This window comes from Plecotus auritus, assembly GCF_963455305.1.
Source record: "Plecotus auritus genome assembly, chromosome: 3".
Lineage (NCBI taxonomy): Eukaryota > Metazoa > Chordata > Mammalia > Chiroptera > Vespertilionidae > Plecotus > Plecotus auritus.
The window spans coordinates 149,808,608-149,827,875 of NC_137772.1; the positions used below are offsets into that span (position 1 = coordinate 149,808,608).

The 19,268-nt window shown below is 35.5% G+C and overlaps 1 protein-coding gene across 4 annotated transcripts in view; it reads right to left on the bottom strand.

The window, feature by feature from the left end:
• SYT1 (synaptotagmin 1) overlaps window positions 1-19,268 on the bottom strand; it is a 562,599-nt gene that overhangs the window by 446,502 nt on the left and 96,829 nt on the right. The window lies entirely within an intron of this gene.

Below are 19,268 nucleotides of genomic sequence, written 5' to 3' on the forward strand. Positions count from 1 at the left end.
CCATTCCGCTCTCTTTACAGTTTCAGTTTCAATTCTCTGGAGGGAGCTAATATAGCAACACCCTGTAGGACTCAAGTTTTTCCTACAAGATAAATACATACACAATCTCCTGCAGCTTTCATTATATTTTGAATAGAATTTTATAGTTTTTCTGCAGTTATGAGGAGTCCTATTTGCCAACTGATAGAACAGAATCCTTATGGCTTAAATCCAAGTAGGAAAATCGGAGGGTTTACTAGGTTTGGGAAAACCTTAGTTGTTGGTTTAAAGAAATAGGTGTTGCCTAAAAGAAGTTTGTTCCCCGGGTGGCTTCTGAGCTCCATTTTGCCTTGTTGTTTCCATTATAAGTGGTTATTTATTATCTGTGATTCAGTCACTGAACATTAATTGACTTATCTATATTGACCTCTTTTTCTTTTTCATTTTTGGTCAGATCTTGGGAATAAAAAAGAGAAAGATAGTGTCTTGCCTCTGAAAAAAGAGTTGGGGAGACAAATAAAGAAATAAAATAGAATATTACTACAAATTGTTAAGTGCCATATGGAGATTTAGGATATGTTAGGCACTGAGAGATTCTTCCTCTCCTCAAGGAGAATTCTAATTTCTCATTTCAAGAGACGTACAAAACATCACTGACACTGTGTGCTTATGTGTGTGTGTGTGTGTGTGTGTGTGTGTTCTTCAGAGTATTGGGCATGAGATGATCAAATAATAACATCCTGAAATTATTTCATGGTTTACACATTGTGGCTTTTCACAATTGGATCCTTTTTTCTACAATTATTCCAAGCATAAAGTGGTTTTTCCTGCCAGGGAGCATTTAAAGCCTTTTCCCATGGCTACAGGTCCCAAAAAGTATTTGATTACTCAGAAAGCACAGCCAACCAGAGTCATTTCCTACATGTTGGAAAGAATACATGAGTTAGAAATATATTCCCATTCTGGACGCCAAATAGCAAAGATTAAAAACCATCTGTCATTGGGACCATGAGCCTACAAGCAAGCAGTAGACTTCCAGCAGAGCTTGGGACTGGACCCGTGCGTGATGCAGACTGAGAAACACAAGACTCAACTAGACTCATTTGCTAAGTCACATGGTTTAAAGGCTATTACCAGCTCCCACCAAAACCCACTTTGCCATGAGTTGCATAAAACCATGTGTTGTAAACTGAAGACATTTTTCATGGAAATTCATTCCTTCTCTCAGAAACAATTTTCTGAATGCTTATTTGTGGCAGGCAGAGTGCAAGACACTAAAAGTTCATTGGCAAAGGAAAGCAACAACTACCTCAGTGCCCCCTTACTTCACCCCAAGGAGCCTTCAGGATAATGAAAGACAGAGATAGATAATACACAAGGAGTATATGCAATTATATAATTCCTTACATTGTGATGAGTTCTAAAAAGGACAGGTAAAAATACTAGGAAAGTGAGAGCAGGGGCCCTCATCCAGAATCGGCTTCCATGTAGAAATCACATGTACGAATTAGCTGGGTTTGAAGGTATATTGGGAGCTGGGGTGGTGGGTAAAGGGGTGGATTCAAGGTGAAAAAATATGCATGTAAAGTCCTGAGGCAGAAAATGAGCTTTATATGTTTGAAAAGCAACAACAAAAATGGCGAATGTGGTTGCAATACAGTGAGGATGGAGAAACACGGAGCATGTCAAACCTGGAGGCAGGCCAGGGTTAGCCTCTGCTGAGGGATCCGGCTGAGGGAACCATGGGAGGTCACTGAAGGATCTAGTCCCTTTGGTTACACTTTGAATAATGGTGTGGAGTTATGGGTGGGTGGCAACCTTTACCATGATTCAAAAAAATTTATTTTACCTATTACCAGGAGTAAAATTATATTAATTTAAAAATTAGTTTTCAGGCTCCATGATGTTCAGTCCGTTGATTTGTTTAACTTATAAGTAAAGCTGTACTGTTCTTCGTAGTGCTTATCATTATTTTGCATGTATGTTTGTTTGTTTCCTCTTCTCTCCTCCATCACCTCTTCAAAAACCTCTAAGAGCTAAAGTTCTTTTCATTTTGGTTTATTAATGCATAACTGGGGCCTAGAACATCATTTGGCACAGAACAGTAATAGTTCACAAATACTTCTTGAATGTATAAATGAATGGGTAATTTAGAAAATGGTCTCCTAGATGCTAGCAATCATTTAATGTTATTGTTCCCCTAAGTTACTTTCATGATAGATCAACTTTGCATGGTAAACTATAGCATATTTGACTAATAAAATGTGCTCCTGCTGATTTGTCATGAAAAACAGTAGTTAGAGTTGCAGATTATGGGAAAAGCCTACATAAACCAATTTGGGTTAAACAAATGTATAAAAAATAAAACATGAAAGCAAAATACATTTTGTCCTAACTAAGATACTTCTCCTAGACTGTACTTCAAATTTTATAATATTAAAAGATGATATTTTATGGCACATATATATAAATTCATGAAAGCTTATAGACAAAAATAAGATCTAAGTCAGAAATTTTATTGTGCTGTGTTCTCAGAGTGACATGTTTCTAATATATTAATTGTTTTCTTCCATTGAACATATGTACTATAAATTTTATTAGGTTATATATAAATAGTTTTAATATAACAAATAGCTTAAATAATCTAGAGGAATATGATTAAGATATGGTTTTCTAATAAAAACTGCCAAAGGTTCTTTGCTTATGATGCTTTATGTATTCTGACTTATGTGTATCTTCATTTTTTTATTGTGTAATTTTTAAAAGGCTAATTTGAGTAATGTTCAAATATGGACAATTAACTTTATAGTAATCAATGTAGGTTAAAAGATTCAGTGAACCTTAGTAAAGAAAACATAAATGATTACTTTATGATGAATTACCTCAAGTTTTTGACCTTATATGTAAGCAAATCAGCTGATATAACATCAAATTATCCAAGACATGAATATTTAAACAATAATTACATTAGAATATTCTTTGGTCCAAGAAGCTCTAAGTGATATTTGAATAAGAAGAATCTTGTTTGCAGTGGGCAAAGGCAAAAAGTAGGGGAGAAAGTAGTAGAACTAGGCTTTTACTTACAGCATTCAAAATTTTTTTTTCCCAGTTAAAAGGATAAATTAGGGGGGAAAATGTTTGCAAACTGTATTAGAATAGAATGCAAAAGTCCTTTAGGAATGACCTAGTTCATTACCTATTGGTGGAGACTATAGCTCCAAGATGTCTGTATATTTCCTGAAATATTATGTAGAATTGTATGCATTTATATATTTGTGTATCTGCACCAGATTCTCAAAAGGAGTCAATAATTCCCCTCACTGATAAGATATTCAAAATAAAAATTAATTTGCCCAAGTTCTTATATTCATATCTTTTTATTCTCACCCCAGTGACTAGAAAGTGCCATTCTCATTATAGACTTTCTAGTTCCTTGCTACAATGCAAGCCCAAGTCAAACCAACATAGCCCTTTAATTCTAAGAACACAATATTAAAATATCATAAAATACTCAGAAAATCAAGTCTTTGCTTTATTATTAGAATAAGGATTGTTTGGATTTTTTAAAAGCAAAAATGTCAGGGAAAAATCCTTCACTATAATTAGTCAATGTGAGATGAAAGCCACAAAAACTTTATATTAATTTTCTTTGTGAATTGATCAGAAAAAAAAAAAAAAAAAAAACGAATTTGAAAGCTTGGCTCTCTTGTCTAATTTAATCCATACAACAATGCATCTACTTTCATCTTTTTCTCTCTCTCTAAAATCTCAGCATTGAATACACTGTGGATTTTACCAGCCTGTTTTTGTTCAACTGATTGTCTTCATTGTCTTTATTCCTTTGTTAGGATGAATGAATATATTTCTTTTATAAATTTATTTTCAAGTTTGATTTTAAATTATTCAAAAAGGTTTAGACTTCTTTATGAGATAAATTTAGTTAGGAAATAAATCTAGACTAGAAATTTGCAAAAACTAGCATCATGCACTTAATCTATTGACCACTGTTATTCACATGATCTATACAAGCAATAGTTGATCATTGTGGGAATTTAGGTGAACTTTGATCTGATGTCAAGTTAAAACCATTGGGAGAATACACTTAGGCAAATAACACAAGCATGGGAGCATATATTTATATAATTATAATGTGTTTTGGGAGACTAAAGCCAAAGTAATTAATTTATGGCACTAATTTTTAGTTATTATGCTTGTTTCAAAATATAGTCCTTTAATAAAATTTCAATAAAACATGATTTATTAACATTTATACTACTTAATGCATTTAAGCTTTAAATAGTTTGAAATAATATTTATATCATGACTAGAGGCCCAGTGCACAAATTCGTGCACATTGAAAAGAAATTAATTAGAAGAAATATTTCAGAGGCCAGGGAGACCTGTGGGAGGGGTCCAGGGTGTGTCCAGCTAGTCTCACCCAGTACCGATCAGCCGGACCCCTCAGCAAGCTAACCTACTGGTTGGAGTGCCTGTTCCCTGGTGATCAGTGTGCATCATAGTGACTGGTCAAGCAGTTGACCAAATGATCAACTATTGGTTGGACACTTAGCATATTAGCTTTTATATATAGATATTATTTATAATGCTAACTATTTTGCTATAATTCTAATCTAGTAATCAATGAATGGAATCTTTGGTATGGGAAAAATTTGAGTGACATTTACAGTAAAGAACTGAATTGATCTTTCAAAGACTTATTTTTTAGTTGTCATTGGCTTCTGTCTTCAGAAAACTTGAGTTCAAATCCAGGCTCCAGCACTTCCTAGCTATAATTATCAATTTCCTCATCTAAAAAAAACCCAAAACACCTGAATATAATAATTCTCCAATAGTGTTGTGAACATTGGGTAAATTAATATAAGTACAATGTTAGCACATAATAAGCCCTATTGAGTTGGCTATTGTTAGTGCTACTCTTATTGATATAATTATTCTTTTTAATATAAAGTTAACATCAGCCCTAACCGTTTTGGCTCAGTGGATAGAGCATCAGCCTGCGGACTAAAAGGTCCCAGGTTCGATTCCAGTCAAGGACATGTACCTTGGTTGTGGGCACATCCCCAGTAGGAGGTGTGCAGGAGGCAGCTGATCGATGCTTCTCTCTCATTGATGTTTCTAACTCTCTATCCCTCTCCTTTCCTCTCTGTAAAAAAATCAATAAAATATATTTAAAAAAAAATAAAGTTAACACCAATTCAAATTTGAAAACATTATAGCCTAGAGTTTTCTATTCTTAAACACTGACAGCACATATAATTATGGTATACTGGAGTGTACATCTCATCACTGAACTAATTGTTACTCATAGTTTTTTTATGCACCTGTCATATGTCCTTATCTTGCCTCTAGGTTCTTGAGGGCCAGAAATGCCATACTAATTTGTTTTTCCCTTTTTCTTGTACCCTAGCTCTCCCATCGTCTCTCCTCTATATCAACACATATTTATTGAGCAGCTACATGGAAGGTACTTTTGTAGGCTTGAAGGCACAGGGTCAAACAAGACAGATAATGTCTTAACCTTCATGTTGCTTAAGTTTTATAAAATCCAATTAAAACTGTATTACTATTTGCTAAATTCAATCCCAATGCTGAAGTACCAAATACTAAAATAAAGACATGAACAAATATATGTAGTAAATATATTTATAATGCAAGAAATTGTAAAAGATGTAAACTTTCATAAAAAGGCAATAAAATCATGAAAAATTAACTACAATCATGAAGGCAGAGTATACTGACATTGGTTGAATGGCAATATACTATTCACAAAGTAAATAAAATTAAGCTTTTTTAATTTTATAGTTAAGCCACAATAAAATTTTTTATAATTTACAGAAGGTACTATATACTTTGATGAGAAAAGAAGGTATCAATAAACAAATAAATATAGTAAATAATAAAAAAATTAATGTTTAATTTATGGTATAAGTTTATCTTGACCAAAATATTTAGCACATCCTACATTTTTAAAGTGTGTTCTGTTTTTTTTTTTAATATTTTATTGATATTTTACAGAGAGGAAGGGAGAGGGATAGAGAGCTAGAAACATCGATGAGAGAGAAACATCGATCAGCTGCCTCCTGCACACCTCCCACTGGGGATGTGCCCGCAACCAAGGTACATGCCCTTGACCGGAATCGAACCTGGGACCCTTCAGTCTGCAGGCCGACGCTCTATCCACTGAGCCAAACCGGTTTCGGCACACATCCTACATTTTTTATGTCACATTGTCCATATCCAAAAAACCTAGATATGAGAAAACCCAGGCAATAGCAAGTACAACTCAATAGGAAAAGGAAGCCTCTATTGAAATAGGTTGTTCATATAATAGTAACCACAACTTTTTGTTTTAAACTATATAAATTACCTACTTTTTAAAATGACATATCTTCTATGTATTATTTGGGCAATCTATAATAATAAAAGGGTAATATGCTAATTAGACTGGACATCTTCCGGACATCATTCCAGATGTCCTTCCTGATGAAGCTGAGGACAGAGGGAAGCCAGCCTGGACCCCGGGTGCCTGTGGGCAGCTGGAAGGAAGCAGCCTGGGACCCAGGTACCTGGCTGCGGCGGAGGAGGGAAGTCCTGGTCCAGGGTATAGGAGGGAAGCCGGTGCTGGCAGCCGGGGGAAGGAAGGTCTACTCTTGCACGAATTTTCGTGCATCAGGCCTCTAGTAAGAAGATAAATAAAAGAAAACTGTATCACCCTACATGTTTTGGCTCAATGGATAGAGTTTGAGGACTGAAGGGTCCCGGGTTTGATTCTGGTCAAGGGCATATATCTTGGTTGCAGTCTTGATCCCCCAACCAATTACGTGTCTCTCTCACATCAATGTTTCACTCTCTCTGTCTCTCTCCCCACTTCCACTCTCTCAAAAAAATCAATGGGAAAATATCTTTAGTGAGGATAAATAAACCAAACAAACAAAAAAGACAAGACAACTGTATCAATCTCAATTGAACAATTAAATTAAAATTTTACCTGTTTCTTAAATCAAATGTAAAAGCACATAATTTACAATGATTAAAGCTACTGAAGAATCACTAACATTTTGAGTCCACCAATTATATTGGAAAAAGGGAGAGTATGATATTTATTTTTAATCCCTAGAATTATTTTACATTTGTAAAAGCACTATGAACTTAAAAAAGCCAGCAAAAAAAAAAACTAAAGTTAGAAATTTTATAAAGTTTAAAACCAAACCAAAATGAATGATTTATGATATACAGAAGAAATTTTGGAATATGTAATTTTTTAAAAAATCAAGCTTCTTTAATTATTTTCACGTTCTTTAAAATATGTACATATAAACTAATGAAATATGTTTACTTTGAAAACTCTTAGAACATTAGGCACTTAAAGTAAGAAAATGTATTTTTCTAAACCTACTATATTAGACTATACTTATTTTAATCTGAAGCCATTGTAATCAAGACAATGTCTTGTACAAAGAAATAAACAACCAGTATCTCCTGGTAGACAACTTTGGATAAGTTATCTAGTGATCTGCAGACCTCATGTTTCTAGTGTATCATTGAAGGCTAGTGGGTAGTATATCATTTATCAAGCCCTTAGTACCGTATGAGGAAGATGATACTATTATTCCCACAGAAACAGAATGATTATACAACTTGTTCAAGGTTACACTAGTAGTGAGAGGTTAAACTGAGGTTTGGACCCCAGCTATCAATCTTTCAGGCTTATGCTCATTTACATAAATTCTGCTGTATTTCTTAGTGTGTGACTAAAAGATAGGTGGACCTAGCAAAACTGGCTCACTTTTGTAATACTGCTAAAATAGTATAGGGTATGAAATGGGCATAGTGTGCTGACAAATTGTTTTAATTTAGGCAAAGATCTAAATTTGGCATTTTCTGTTCAAACTGGAAATGCCTAAAACTTGCCCTCCACCCTCCAACACATTGATTCCTCTCTTTCTCACGTGGTCATGTATTCATTCATCTAATTAGGTTTACTGGAGGCTTACAATGGACTAAACACAAATATATATGATAGTTATTTTAGTCATGAACATCATATGAAGTCATCTTTGCTTCCTTCCCTCTTTCTATAACCAGGAACAATTTTATCAATTCTTTCTTCTTAATATATCTAGTAGCAAATTGCCTTTTTTCTCACCATTTCCAACATTGATGCATTCAGACCACTGACTCAGGTGTTTACCACTTTATACCTGGCTTAAAGCAATAACCTCTGGAGAAATCTTCCACCTCTAATCCACCCTACACACTAACATTGGAATAATTTTCCAAAATTCTTGAGTATATAGCAAGTCCCCTTATTAGAATCACATTGACATGGTTCCTTTAAAGTCTGGGTTAGGTGTCCTGCTTAATTGTTTGAGGACCCTGCACTATGCCAGGCACAGACTGGGCAAGTATTCAGTAATCATGTATTGCATTATGCGTACAGTACAGATCCTTTTAGGTCTATTTTCCTTCAGAATTCAGAGAAAATTAAGAGGTGATATGAGTTATTCTGCTCATCTTTGTTATTAATATACATGTTGAGATTTACAGATGAACTTTTCAATGAAATGGTGTAAAATATACATCCTCTCAAATTAATGTCACCCTGTTTCCTTGGTCATTGCCCATAAAATGTTCCTTCTGTACATTTCAGAGATTCCAAACTTTATTTTATTGGGGGCTGTAGTGGGAAGTATGGATCCTTATGAGAATCTCATGACTCAATAAAGATTCACATACATGCAATATATTATTTGTGCTTTTAAGAGATAAAAAATAATCTGAAACTCAAAATAGACTCCTACACTATGGACCTTGATTAAGAGTCCTTACTCTTTTCCTTCTCTATTTCTGTTTCCTTCCAGTTTACAAACAAGTACAATTTTCTCCATACTGAGCCAAAATATTCATTCCACAGCCCTTTTATCCTATACTGACATTTCTCCTTTTTACTATGAAACCTTCATAGTAAACTTTTCTGCATTTACTTCCAAGTATCTATTAAATCCTTTGCAATCTGACGTTTCCATTCATTCTATTAAAGTCATCATGAAGCTCAGGACTGTCAAATCCAATAACTAAAATTCAGTGTTCAGCTTCTCTACATCAATGTGATCATTAAGCACCATCCAACTGTCTGAAAACTTTGGTTGTGTGTCAATAGACACATTGTTATGGTTTTTGTAGTTCTGTATTTTATTTTAATATCTTTTTCTGCTTATTCTTCTTTTATCATATCCATATTTAAACCTCCAAGGTTTTAGCCTCAGCTCTCTGTTTCTATATTCTATACTCTAATAGTGTCACTGTTACTGCTAATGCAGATTACTCATAACACTACATCTTTAGCACTGGCCTCTTTACTATTCTCTAGACCCAAATTTCCTCCTAATGGCTATCTACTTATACATGTCCTGCTAGTATATGAAACTCACAAATCTCAAATGAAATGTGGCCTACTTCCCTCAGAGCTTTTCCTTATTTTGTGTTCCCTAGTTCCATTATAAACTAATATTTTTAGGTCTACAGGGAAAACTATGGCAGGTCCTTCTTGAAAAATTTAAGCTAGCCTACTTTTCCTGAATTAAAATTCTTCAAAAGTATTCCTCATTATAATTCACATCTCAAAGAATCCATCCCTAACCCCATTTATCTGAGTGAGGAGCATTCCTTTGTAACCCAGAGCATCACAGGCTCCTCTATAAATGTGACACTAACAGTACTGCTCTGCACTGGCATCTTTACTTGCTCCTCCCTCCACCCCTCCCCTCCCCCCTCAATAGAAGGTGATGTCCCAGAGGCAGAGAGCATGTGTCTACTATACCTAGTTCATCTAACGACTTAATTCATTGCTATAGGGACTCACTTTTTTTTTTTTAATGAAGAACCAGGTGAGAAAATTTGATTTAGAAAGGTATTTTTATCTTCCAAACTATTAAATATATTTACTTAATCACTCAAAAAATGAGCATTGACTTTGCAGACCACTGTATTCTCAGGTTCTGCATACATTTAAGTTATTAACAAAATATTTTTTAAATTCCTAAAATTCATGCCATTATTTAAATGCCATTACTTAAAAGAGAAAATCTGGAAAGGCTAAAGGTTAGAAAGAAATCTAAATGAATCTAAACGAACAGGGTTAAAACACCAATCACTTATTTCCTTACCATTTCTTCTTCCTTTATAAGCAAAACTCCCAACAAAGCATGAAAGGGGTCGAGTTGCTATTTTTATTGAGATTAGATTGTAAAATAAAGTATATACAAGAATTTTATAATTATTTAAATTAAATTACTTTGAAGTCATGTGACATTTTTTAAACCACTCTGGACTGCAGTTCTTCCCAAACTTGGGCTTTAGCTAGTTTTTCAAAATCACCAGTAGTTGTTTCTCTGTTTTTTTGTTTTGTTTTTTAATATTTTATTGATATTTTACAGAGAGAGGAAGGGAGAGGGATAGAGAGTTAGAAACATCGATGAGAGAGAAACATCTATCAGCTGCCTCCTGCACACCCCACACTGGGGATGTGCCCGCAACCAAGGTACATGCCCTTGACCGGAATCGAACCTGGGACCCTTCAGTCCGCAGGCCGACGCTCTATCCACTGAGCCAAACCGGTTTCGGCTGTTTCTCTGTTTCTTGAATATCGTAGTTCAAACTCTTTAGAACATTCCTCAGAAACAAAAACACTTTAGATAGTCTCTCTGATCACGGCATAACATTCATATACACTTATCGTTCCAAAGAACATGAAAGTGTTTCCAACTCTTATCTCACTTTTCCACAGAGTTTCTTCCTAATTAATGTAGCTGGCACTGCAACTGCATTTTTATTAGTTTGAAACAGGATAGAACTCAGCAGCATTTAGTGATGGGCACACATTTTCTTAAGAAGTTCAGATATCTGCTGTTCTGTAATAAGAATTAAATTATATTTTTGATTGACTGTTTCTTTTTAGGTACTTCTTGTAAGAATCATCCATCAGAATTATTGAATCTTGTCTGGGTTCATATAGAAAAGTCTCTAGTGGAATACACCCTCATTTTTATTTTAAGGTAGCAGCATCAATTCATCAACAATGTGTTTGTAATAACAGCTGGGTGAAGAAGGAGTAAAAGTCATTTGATTAAAACAATATTTTATGGAAGGAAGTTTTTTATTATAATTACTCTTAAATAAGATAATAATTTCAAAACTCTAAGCAAACATCTTAATGTACCTCAACTCCTAGGTTTCCCACCACTGTACCTTTAGTGAAGGAGTCTTAATATTGATTTTATTACTCCTTAAAATTAACTAAGCACAATACAGTAGATATAAATTAAAAGGTGCTAACATTCTCATTCATTCATTACCATGTTCATCCAACTACCATTTATTGAGGGCCTACTATTTGCCAGGCACTATGCTAGTTATGAAGGTATAGCTATGGAGAGATACCTCCTGCTGGTCTACAAGAAGATGACAATAGAGCAAAGACAGAGTTTGATGCAGGAAATATAAGAGATACAAAGTACAAAATAGATTTACAATTGGCAGGAGAGTGATGACTTCAAATGTTATGCAGTGATGAATAAGGTTGTCTATCAGGCTTACTTAAACTAACATTAGTATTTAGCAAAACATTATTCAAGAAATGATTAGCTTTGTACTATAATGGACTTCATGGTCTCGAACAACAAAATCTTTTAAGCTGCCTGTCATTAAAAAACAAAAACAAAAAACTCTCCGACTTTTTTAACCAATAAACTGTGATGCTATGTTCTAGCTCCATATTCAAAAATTAATATTTTCTCTATGAAAACAAAAGAAAATTCACCATAATAGGCAAACTACAGGTGATAATCTCAAATTATTCTTTACTGATTAATTTCTCAAGTATATAGAAGGTCAAATCTCAATAAATAACAGTTATCTTGGAGTAAATTGCTACTAAAACACAGAGCCCATACATAAATATTCTTGTTAGTAGTTAATTATGATAAGAAACACTTTTCTCAGTTTAGAGGAGTATTTTAAATTTAAAATGGTTGCCACCATTGTTTCAGGATGTATGTAGGATATATCCTGCAAACACACACACAAAAACCTCCTGAAGTTTTCTTTCTAGCAAAGAAAGGGAGAAGAGTATTAAGTCACTTACTCCTCAAAACAATTTAAGGATGAAGATGCTATTATTATTCTAATTTTACAGACAAGGAAACAAAGACACAAGGAGGTTAAATATATTCCCCAACATAGATATAAAAGGTAGATGAGTCAGGATTCGAATTCCAGTGTCATGCCTCCAGTTTCCTTGAGGACTTTGTATAAGTATATTATATTAAATTGTTCCAGATATTTCTCAGAATGTTATTTCACTTGTGTGATATATTAAGCATACAAAAACACAAAACCTGGCATTCTAGCAATGTTAGTACTCCATTTTTACTAATGTATTTCTTCCCAAGTCACTACACATCATGTTTTATATAGAAAAATAAAACCTAAGTTCAATATGAATAAGAGCAACCTTATTTTATCTTAATTTCTAATATTATGGGAGTTTCCATTTTACCACACATCTTGACCTTACACCACCTAGCTCTCCACCAAAAAACTCATTTATTTTCAGCCAAAGACAATATGAGTATGACCTTGAAATTCTGAAACACAAGAAAATGAAATTGATCTGCTAGATGACCATAGAGCAAATAGACAATACATTTGAGTCTCTCTCTCTCTCTCTCTCTCTCTCTCTCTCTCTCTCTCTCTCTCTCTCATACTCCCTGTATTTATCCATAAATACACACATAATATCATAATATCTTGGCAAAAAATAAAATGTATGGTCCCATAAAATTGTTAGGTAAAGGGCAAGGAAAGATTATTTTCTTCGAGATCATTATAAAGGTGTAGTTCAAGGACACCAAGACTACCAATGAGACCAACTAAACATATATCACAAATAAGCATTTACTATTCCCTGAAGTCCAACCAGTACTACCCAACTCAACATATACTGGCAAAACCTAAATGGTGCTTGGAAATTAACCAAGCAATACTTTTCTCACCTTCTGATCCTGCTGGTAACCAAGATACCACCTTAAAGTGACATGTTGCATACCAGCTGGACAAGACTAAATAGAATTCCTAAATTGTTGTTAAACCCTCAAAAATGATGTTTTCCCCTGTTAAGCTATTTCAAAATACCTTAGAAACTGTTTAACTGTCACTTTAAGTTGAAGCAGCATTTAAAGTTATCAAGAAACGCTGCTTTTATAGGAGAATGGGTAAAAAACTAGAAATGTAAAATTATAAAATTGAAAAGAAAAATCTCAAAGGCATATGAACTCAGCACATGCATTCACAGTTTTCCCATCTTCAAGGCTCAGATAAAGATTTTAATTAGCTCCCTTGAAAACTGTTGTTAATGCTAAAATAAAAATTCCATCATCACTTTCTTTTCATATAGTACTCAGGATACCGTGCCCAAAATAGAGTTTAAATTCCTGATTAACATTGCAATGAAAGAATGGAGAAATATAATGTAGGCAATGTTGTATTAGTTTAAGTGCATTTTAGAAAATAAATCTTTAATATTTAGCACTTATTACTACACACATATAGGTGAGTTACATCTTTTATTTTTCTCTCACACACTAATATTTAACAAAATCTCAAATGAAAAATACACATTTAAAGTTTTTTATAATAACAAACATGCAATCATTGAAAACATGCTCTAGGGTAATTATTACATGAACAAACAAACTGATAAAACCAAATTAGGTTCAATATTAACTTCATGTTCAAGACCATGAAGTCCATTATAGTCCATTTATTTACATATATTTTTTCTTATCTGTCTGTCTGTCATCTATCTATTTCTATGTATATTCCTACCACAAAGAAGGGTGGACAGATTCACATAACATTCATTATCTGCTATTAATTTTAATAATTTAATTATTATGGTGTCTTTCGGTATAAAATTTATATGAAGTAAAAGGAAAACATTATCAAATGCATTCACATTGGAGCACATAAGTAATGGAAGATGGTGTTTGATTTAATTCTGAAGCTGTAATTTGCAACAGCTTTATTTTCATGGTCAAGGTGACTTCTAGATATACTGAGTGAATCCTTACACAGAACTGTACCAAAGAGAAAACAACATGTGTCAACCCTGTGGGTGGAGGTGACATGCAATTTAAAATGTCTAATTACACGTTTCACCTTAGCTAAACATCTTGAAAGATGGCATGATCTAATTGCAGATTAATGCATTATTTCTCTAAGGCCACAACTGAAGCAGCTAGAGGGAATCACTCTCTCATTCTTTACATAGTTGAAAATTTCTATCAAATGCCTTTGTTTGCTATACGTATCTGAATCATTCTCCTGCATATGACTGACCCGAAAATATAACTGTCTAAATATTACTGGACATTGAAGTATCATTAAGGATTGTCTTTGAAATTTGAATAGTTCAAAATCATCCCTGGCTAGAAGTCCAAAGCAAACCTGGCTAGAACGAATGTAAATCTGATACACTGTCTTCACTCTTTCCAGTCTTTCCCATATATTCCTAGTTGCTACTCTCCCTTTTCATGCCCCACTCTCAATTCTCCTAATTTTATGAAAAATTTCAAAAACCTTTTTCCTTTGTATTTTTTTAACTTCATATTGTTGTTGGAATTTTATTAAAATTTGTTGTCCTGGCTAATGTGGCTCAGGGGTTGGAGTTTCTGCCTGTACAGTGAACAGTTAGTTGCTAGTTTGATTCCCAGTCAGGGCACATACCTAGGTTGGGATCCCCAGTCAGTGGCATAGGTTGAAGGTGTATGGGAGGCAGCCAATCCACGTTTCTCTCTCTCTCTCTCTCCATTCCTTTCTCTAAAACATATCCTTGGGTGAGGATTTAAAATAAAAATTGCTTAAATTCTTTGAGACATTTCTTCTAGTGGATTATACAATTTGCACAAATTCTCAACACAACACCTCAACTGCCTTTAAACCAGACAGGACTTAAGAATTTAATGATGACACTGTGTATGCACTGGTTCAGGTCATCCATAAATGCTCTCTGAGCACTTATTAATGTACCACACTCTGTGCTGGAAATGAAAACAACAAACCCCATCTATGTACCCTTAGGAGCCATAACAAATCAAAGTACTAGGTGCAATAGCAGCACATGAGCAACATGTGCTTTGAGGAGATGTTCATTTTAAAGTTGCTATAGAGTGAGTCTGTGCTCCCCAAATCCATATGTTAAATACCTAACCCCCAATATGATGTGTTAGGAGGTAGGGCATTTGAATAGGTGATTAGGTCATGAAAGTGGAACCTGCATGGATGGGATTAGTGCCCTTATAAAAGGGACTGCAGAGGGCTCCCTGGCCCATCCAACTTGTGAGGACACAGTGAGAAGGCTGTCCATCTGGTGATTTGTTACAGCAGCCCAAATGGACTAAGATGGAGGTGGAATCTTAGGCTGCATACATCTATATCCTTTCAGCTCATCTCTACATCGTTCAGTCCTATTCTCATACTTTTCTAGTGTTTTTAACTTTCTCCAGCATCCAGATGATCTAGCCACATAACCTGTCTTCCAGAGTCATTCATTTATGCATCAACTCCAGCTACTCTAAAGATTGGTGTCCTTGCTGCTACATAGTTAAATGCTGAGGGTGCAATGACAAAGACATGCTATTCTGCTTTCAAGGAGCTTATGGGTTACATTAAATATCTATTTAATTGCAATTATTAAGTGCTAAAGATGACAACGAAAAAAGCTCTGTCCTCAAACTTTTGTCATTTGAAGTTAACTTTTCATCTTTTAATCCAATTATGACTTGCTTTGTTTTTGATAGTCAGCTTATGGAAAAGAAACACACCTCAGAATATAGAATGTGATAAGAAGTACAGGCAGTCTCTACTTAGGGAATACCATAAACACTGGTCTATTTTCATAATGGAGAAAGGGGGTGTCCTCCTGAGCAATCTCAGACAGCAAGGGCTGTTTAGAAGACCAGAATCTAGTGTTTATTAAGCCATTGACTGAATTTATCCTGTTTTTTAAAAAAAAGAACATAAGAAAATGTAGGAGTATGATTTAATGGTACTGAAACCTGACAAAACTGTATTATAGGAATATTCCAGCATTAACAATAAATTAGTAGTGACAACAGTCCTTTTTGTTATGACTACTATACAGTATTCCTCTGAACAGAGCATGAGTCATGGCATCCTGACAGGCCATGCCGAATTTCAAACAAATTGGAGCTATAATTTATAGTACAATAGAACCCAAGACAGAGGCACATGTAGTCCAGACTCCTTAAATATTCTATAAAGAATAGCTCAGAGAGGCGCAAGGGACAATGAGCAGAAGCTGGATGATGAATCATCAAGTAGTTTAAGTAAAACCCTGCCTGATTAAATGGGTTGTTTTTAAACCACCTGCATCCATGTCTGCTGTAGCAAGACAGATCAAATTGTTCTCGGTCTTCTTTCAAAAAAATCAGATGGGCTCACAAATGATAAGTTTTATTATATGATGAAACTCATGCCAAACTGAAGCACTGAGCATTATGTAATTCCAATTATCTGCATTTGGGCCCAGGATTCGGTGCCAGGCAATGTTAAAGACGATGCTAATGTAAATGATCAGGCTTCTCATGGCTTTGGGTTGTATGCTGATAATTTCATTTTGGTCTTTGTGGCCTGGAGAATTCATTTTTCCATCCTTCACTTCAGGAGTCTTTTTTGTTTATCCCACCAACCAGTTACCAGATGCTCTATCGACTAAGCTAATTAGTGGAGTCTCCTTTGAAAGCTGGGGCTTGCTGAGTGTGGTCATTAGAACAGACAGAAGTGCAGAGGCTAGATACATCCTGAATGACACGTAAGCTTCAGCAAGCACTCTTGTAGCCAGATCACTAGGAGCTGCATGGTGCTTGTGACTAGACTGCAGCAAAGCATCCACTCAGGTGAATAAGATATCTGCTCTCTCATCTGGCTTTACAAACATGGTGCCAAAGGATGGTTTGACTAACTTGTTCATTGCACTGACTTATGCAATGAACAAAGACCGAGATAATCTTTTTAATGTTAACTAGACATTTTATTTGTTTATATGATTATAAACTGATATCACATATTAAACAATGTATTTTAAACTAGCTTTCTCCTCCCTTGGAGTATCATAATTACTCTAAAATTTTTAATGTTATTAAATCCCATATTATTAGTGCCCTGAAAATCTAAATAACAGTATTTCTCATGTCTTCTGTATTAAACCACAAAATGGTCACTGGGCTGTCACTTTAAGATGTATTATATTTTCTATCAATCTCCTGCTTATATGCCTTTCCTACCTACTACATGGGTAGCTACTTGAGAACATAGATCCTATAGCTAATTTATTTTTATATTCCTAGAGCTCAGCATACAGTCAGCAAATTATAATTGACACACAGACAATTAGGAGATGATGAAAAACATTTTGTCCAAAATAAAGATCTCTGTTTTGTAAAAAGATAGATGTGAGTCTTTATTATGAAAACAATGGGATTATACTAAACTAGGGGAAAGAGTTAATACATATTGAGAGTCTGGACTTAACTATTTACTAGAGGAAGTATATTGTCCATTTATGTAGAGGATTGCTTCATTTCCCATGCAAACCAAACACCTCCCACATAATATAAAAATGTATTGGACATCAAACACTATCTGTTGATATGTATGGGTGTAATGTTGCTTTGTATTTAAAATGTAAAGACAAAGAAACCCATCATTCTTCTTGATGATAGTGCAAAGGCTACTCCATTTTGTTCTGAGCAACCAGGTTTCCTGTTATAGATGTTAGGGGGAAAATAGCATGACATTATTTTGTTCAAGAATTCTCTTAAAAATGAAATCAGGGGTTTGTGGTTAAAGAAACCAATCTGAGAGTCAAACCATGTGACTCAAAAGGCAGATCTAATTATACCAGGCACACACATGAAGTATGGTGCTCACAGTTTGTTGCATGGCAAGACAAAGAATCATTCAAACATCACTGCTTTTGAATAAGCTTTGTCATTTACTAGCTATGTGTGTCTTTCAATGAACTTTTTAACCTCTTTGAAACACATTATCCTTTGTGTAACAGAATGCCCACAATTTTCACTTCCAAATGTGGTTGTGATTACATGAGACACTATGTTAACAAGTGTCTGGCACTTTGTCTATATATACTCCAGTGAACCTGCTCCCTTCTCATCACTGGGGATTATCAGAAACTGTCAATATGTGAATTCCATTAGAAATATGTGTATTACATGATTTTTTATATTATCATACTAGAGGCCCGGTGCACAAAATTTGTGCACGAGGGTGGTCCCCTCAATCCATCCTGCACCCTCTCCAATCCGGGACCCCTTGGGGGATGTTTGACTGCCAATTTAGGTCTGGTCCCAGAGATCGGGCCTAAACCAGCAGTCGGACATACCTCTCACAATCCTGGACCACTGGCTCCTAATCGCTCACCTGCCTGCCTGCCTGGTCGCCCCTAACTTCCCCCCACCCGCCGCCAGCCTGATCACCCCTCACTGCCTCTGTATGCCAGCCAGATTGCCCCTAACTGCCCCCCCCCCCTGCTGGCCTGATCACCCCTTACTGCCCCCCCCTGCTGGTCTGGTCACCCCTGACTGCCCCCCCCCTCTGGTCTAGTCACCCCAAACTGCTCCCCTCTGCCAACCTGGTTGCCCCTAACTACCCCCCCCCCCTGCTGGCCTGGTTGCTCCCAACTAATCCCCCTACTGGCCTGATCATCCCCAACTGCCCCCCCCCCCACCAGCCTGGTCACCCCTCATGGCCCCCCCCACCAGTGTGGTCGCCCCATGCAGCCTGCTGTTCAGTCATTTGGTCATTCCTCACTAACCCCCCTGCTGGCTTGGTCATAGGCAGCCATCTTGTGAGGGTGTGATGGCCAAGTTGCATATTACCTCTTTATTATACAGGATTAGGAATATACTTCTGGAAGGGATTGCTTAAATGAGTTATGGTATATCCGTTTAACAAAATAATGTAATGACAACGAATTTAAAGTAGGTTTATACCTAAGTATTGACATATTTATATATATAAAAGCCTAAGTGACCATTTGACTATTTGACCATTGGACCATTCGACTGGTAGCTATGATGCACACTGACCACCAGGGGACAGATGCTCTGACCAGTAGGTTAGCTTGCTGCTGGGGTCGAGCAGAACAGGACTGGGCGAGACGGGCTGGA